This window comes from Trichomonas vaginalis, chromosome II (assembly GCF_026262505.1).
Source record: "Trichomonas vaginalis G3 chromosome II, whole genome shotgun sequence".
Taxonomy (NCBI): Eukaryota; Parabasalia; order Trichomonadida; family Trichomonadidae; genus Trichomonas; species Trichomonas vaginalis.
Genome location: NC_067204.1, coordinates 6,545,491 through 6,551,490, shown reverse-complemented (window position 1 = coordinate 6,551,490; position 6,000 = coordinate 6,545,491).

Genomic DNA, 6,000 nt, shown 5'->3' with positions numbered 1-6,000 from the left:
TTGTTTTATTACATTCTATTTCTTTTCATATTAATCATTGTTTTATGAAATTCTCTTTCTTTTCATATTAATCATTGTTTTATAGAATTCTCTTTCTTTTCATATTAATCATTGTTTGATAAATTCTCTTTCTTTTCATATTTATCATTGTTTTATGACATTCTCTTTCTTTTCATATTTATCACTGTTTTATAGAATTCTCTTTCTTTTCATATTTATCATTGTTTTATGGAATTCTCTTTCTTTTCATATTTATCATTGTTTTATGGAATTCTCTTTCTTTTCATATTAATCATTGTTTTATGAAATTCTCTTTCTTTTCATATTTATCATTGTTTTATTACATTCTATTTCTTTTCATATTTATCACTGTTTTATGGAATTCTCTTTCTTTTCATATTTATCATTGTTTTATAGAATTCTCTTTCTTTTCATATTAATCATTGTTTTATGAAATTCTCTTTCTTTTCATATTAATCATTGTTTTATGGAATTCTCTTTCTTTTCATATTTAGCATTGTTTTATGAAATTCTCTTTCTTTTCATATTAATCATTGTTTGATAAAATTCTCTTTCTTTTCATATTTAACATTGTTTTATAGAATTCTCTTTCTTTTCATATTAATCATTGTTTTATGACATTCTCTTTCTTTTCATATTTATCATTGTTTTATGAAATTCTCTTTCTTTTCATATTTATCATTGTTTTATGAATTTCTCTCAATATTGATGAATCCCTCTTAGCATTGCCATCAAAAGATGTCGATAGAAATTGTCCAATTCCTAGTTGATCATGGTGCTGATGTTAACATGAAACTTATTCTCTTTCTTTTCATATTTATCATTATTTTATGACATTCTCTTTCTTTTCATATTTATCCTTGTTTTATGGAATTCTCTTTCTTTTCATATTTATCAATGTGTTATGGAATTCTCTTTCTTTTCATATTAATCATTGTTATATCGAATTCTATTTCTTTTCATATTTATCATTGTTTGATAGAATCTCTTTCTTTTCATATTAATCATTGTTTTATGAAATTCTCTTTCTTTTCATATTTATCATTGTTTTATGAAATTCTCTTTCTTTTCATATTAGCATTGTTTTATGAATTCTCTTTCTTTTCATATTTAGCATTGTTGTATCGAATTCTATTTCTTTTCATATTTATCATTGTTTTATGGAATTCTCTTTCTTTTCATATTAATCATTGTTTTATTACATTCTCTTTCTTTTCATATTTATCATTGTTTTATGAATTTCTCTTTCTTTTCATATTTATCATTGTTTTATGAAATTCTCTTTCTTTTCATATTAATCATTGTTTTATAGAATTCTCTTTCTTTTCATATTTATCATTGTTTTATGAAATTCTCTTTCTTTTCATATTAATCATTGTTTTATGAAATTCTCTTTCTTTCATATTTATCATTGTTTGATAGAATCTCTTTCTTTTCATATTTATCGTTGTTTTATGACATTCTCTTTCTTTTCATATTTATCATTGTTTTATGAATTTCTCTCAATATTGATGAATGCCCTCTTAGCATTGCCATCAAAAAGATTGTCGATAGAAATTGTCCAATTCCTAGTTGATCATGGTGCTGATGTTAACATGAAACTTATTCTCTTTCTTTTCATATTTATCATTATTTTATGACATTCTATTTCTTTTCATATTTATCATTGTTTTATGGAATTCTCTTTCTTTTCATATTTAGCATTGTTTTATTACATTCTCTTTCTTTTCATATTTATCATTGTTTTATGGAATTCTCTTTCTTTTCATATTTATCATTGTTTTATAGAATTCTCTTTCTTTTCATATTAATCATTGTTTTATGAAATTCTCTTTCTTTTCATATTTATCATTGTTTGATAAAATTCTCTTTCTTTTCATATTTATCATTGTTTTATTACATTCTCTTTCTTTTCATATTTATCATTGTTTTATGAAATTCTCTTTCTTTTCATATTTATCATTGTTTTATGAAATTCTCTTTCTTTTCATATTTAGCATTGTTGTATCGAATTCTATTTCTTTTCATATTTATCATTGTTTTATGAAATTCTCTTTCTTTTCATATTTATCATTGTTTTATGGAATTCTCTTTCTTTTCATATTAATCATTGTTTTATGAAATTCTCTTTCTTTTCATATTTATCATTGTTTTATGAAATTCTCTTTCTTTTCATATTTAGCATTGTTTTATGAAATTCTCTTTCTTTTCATATTTAGCATTGTTGTATCGAATTCTATTTCTTTTCATATTTATCATTGTTTTATGGAATTCTCTTTCTTTTCATATTAATCATTGTTTTATGAAATTCTCTTTCTTTTCATATTTATCATTGTTTGATAGAATTCTCTTTCTTTTCATATTAATCATTGTTTTATGAAATTCTTTTTCTTTTCATATTTAGCATTGTTTTATGAAATTCTCTTTCTTTTCATATTTAGCATTGTTTGATAAAATTCTCTTTCTTTTCATATTTAACATTGTTTTATTACATTCTCTTTCTTTTCATATTAATCATTGTTTTATGACATTCTCTTTCTTTTCATATTTATCATTGTTTTATGAATTTCTCTCAATATTGATGAATGCCCTCTTAGCATTGCCATCAAAAAGATGTCGATAGAAATTGTCCAATTCCTAGTTGATCATGGTGCTGATGTTAACATGAAACTTATTCTCTTTCTTTTCATATTTATCATTATTTTATGACATTCTCTTTCTTTTCATATTTATCCTTGTTTTATGGAATTTTCTTTCTTTTCATTATTTAATCAATGTGTTATGAATTCTCTTTCTTTTCATATTTATCATTGTTTTATAGAATCTTCTTTCTTTTCATATTAATCATTGTTTTATGAATTCTCTTTTCTTTTCATATTTATCATTGTTTTATGAAATTCTCTTTCTTTTCATATTAATCATTGTTTTATAGAATTCTCTTTCTTTTCATATTTATCATTGTTTTATGAAATTCTCTTTCTTTTCATATTAATCATTGTTTTATGAAATTCTCTTTCTTTTCATATTTATCATTGTTTTATGAAATTCTCTTTCTTTTCATATTAATCATTGTTTTATGAAATTCTCTTTCTTTTCATATTTATCATTGTTTGATAGAATCTCTTTCTTTTCATATTTATCATTGTTTTATGGAATTCTCTTTCTTTTCATATTTATCATTGTTTTATGGAATTCTCTTTCTTTTCATATTAATCATTGTTTTATGAAATTCTCTTTCTTTTCATATTTATCATTGTTTTATTACATTCTATTTCTTTTCATATTTATCACTGTTTTATAGAATTCTCTTTCTTTTCATATTTATCATTGTTTTATAGAATTCTCTTTCTTTTCATATTAATCATTGTTTTATGAAATTCTCTTTCTTTTCATATTTATCATTGTTTTATAGAATTCTCTTTCTTTTCATATTAATCATTGTTTTATGAAATTCTCTTTCTTTTCATATTTAGCATTGTTTTATGAAATTCTCTTTCTTTTCATATTTATCATTGTTTTATGGAATTCTCTTTCTTTTCATATTTATCATTATTTGATAAAATTCTCTTTCTTTTCATATTTATCATTGTTTTATGAATTTCTCTCAATATTGATGAATGCCCTCTTAGCATTGCCATCAAAAAGATGTCGATAGAAATTGTCCAATTCCTAGTTGATCATGGTGCTGATGTTAACATGAAACTTATTCTCTTTCTTTTCATATTTATCATTATTTTATGACATTCTCTTTCTTTTCATATTTATCCTTGTTTTATGGAATTCTCTTTCTTTTCATATTTATCAATGTGTTATGGAATTCTCTTTCTTTTCATATTTATCATTGTTTTATAGAATTCTCTTTCTTTTCATATTAATCATTGTTTTATGAAATTCTCTTTCTTTTCATATTTATCAATGTGTTATGGAATTCTCTTTCTTTTCATATTTATCACTGTTTTATAGAATTCTCTTTCTTTTCATATTTAGCATTGTTGTATCGAATTCTATTTCTTTTCATATTTATCATTGTTTTATTACATTCTCTTTCTTTTCATATTTATCATTGTTTTATAGAATTCTCTTTCTTTTCATATTAATCATTGTTTTATGAAATTCTCTTTCTTTTCATATTTATCATTGTTTGATAAAATTCTCTTTCTTTTCATATTTAGCATTGTTTTATGAAATTCTCTTTCTTTTCATATTTAGCATTGTTGTATCGAATTCTATTTCTTTTCATATTTATCATTGTTTTATGGAATTCTCTTTCTTTTCATATTAATCATTGTTTTATGACATTCTCTTTCTTTTCATATTTATCTTTACTTTATGACATTTTCTTTCTTTTCATATTTATCATTGTTTTATGAAATTCTCTTTCTTTTCATATTTATCCTTGTTTTATGGAATTCTCTTTCTTTTCATATTTATCAATGTGTTATGGAATTCTCTTTCTTTTCATATTTATCATTGTTTTATGAAATTCTCTTTCTTTTCATATTAATCATTGTTTTATGAAATTCTCTTTCTTTTCATATTTATCATTGTTTTATGACATTCTCTTTCTTTTCATATTAATCATTGTTTTATGAAATTCTCTTTCTTTTCATATTAATCATTGTTTGATAAAATTCTCTTTCTTTTCATATTTAGCATTGTTTTATGAAATTCTCTTTCTTTTCATATTTATCATTGTTTTATGGAATTCTCTTTCTTTTCATATTTATCCTTGTTTTATGGAATTCTCTTTCTTTTCATATTTATCATTGTTTTATGACATTCTCTTTCTTTTCATATTTATCATTGTTTGATAGAATTCTCTTTCTTTTCATATTAATCATTGTTTTATGAAATTCTCTTTCTTTTCATATTTATCATTGTTTTATAGAATTCTCTTTCTTTTCATATTAATCATTGTTTTATGACATTCTCTTTCTTTTCATATTTATCTTTACTTTATGACATTTTCTTTCTTTTCATATTTATCATTGTTTTATGAAATTCTCTTTCTTTTCATATTAATCATTTTTTATGAAATTCTCTTTCTTTTCATATTAATCATTGTTTGATAAAATTCTCTTTCTTTTCATATTTAGCATTGTTTTATGAAATTCTCTTTCTTTTCATATTTATCATTGTTTTATGGAATTCTCTTTCTTTTCATATTAATCATTGTTTTATTACATTCTATTTCTTTTCATATTAATCATTGTTTTATGAAATTCTCTTTCTTTTCATATTAATCATTGTTTTATAGAATTCTCTTTCTTTTCATATTTATCATTGTTTTATTACATTCTCTTTCTTTTCATATTTATCATTGTTTTATATAATTGTCTTTCTTTTCATATTAATCATTGTTTTATGAAATTCTCTTTCTTTTCATATTTATCATTGTTTTATTACATTCTCTTTCTTTTCATATTTATCATTGTTTTATGAATTTCTCTCAATATTGATGAATGCCCTCTTAGTATTGCAGTCGAAGTGAAGTCGATAGAAATTCTCCAATTCCTAGTTGATCATGGTGCTGATGTTAACATGAAACTTATTCTCTTTCTTTTCATATTTATCATTATTTTATGACATTCTCTTTCTTTTCATATTTATCCTTGTTTTATGGAATTCTCTTTCTTTTCATATTTATCAATGTGTTATGGAATTCTCTTTCTTTTCATATTTATCATTGTTTTATAGAATTCTCTTTCTTTTCATATTAATCATTGTTTTATGAAATTCTCTTTCTTTTCATATTTATCATTGTTTTATAGAATTCTCTTTCTTTTCATATTAATCATTGTTATATCGAATTCTATTTCTTTTCATATTAATCATTGTTTTATGGAATTCTCTTTCTTTTCATATTTATCATTGTTTTATGAAATTCTCTTTCTTTTCATATTTATCAATGTGTTGTGGAATTCTCTTTCTTTTCATATTTAACATTGTTTTATTAAATTCTCTTTCTTTTCATATTAA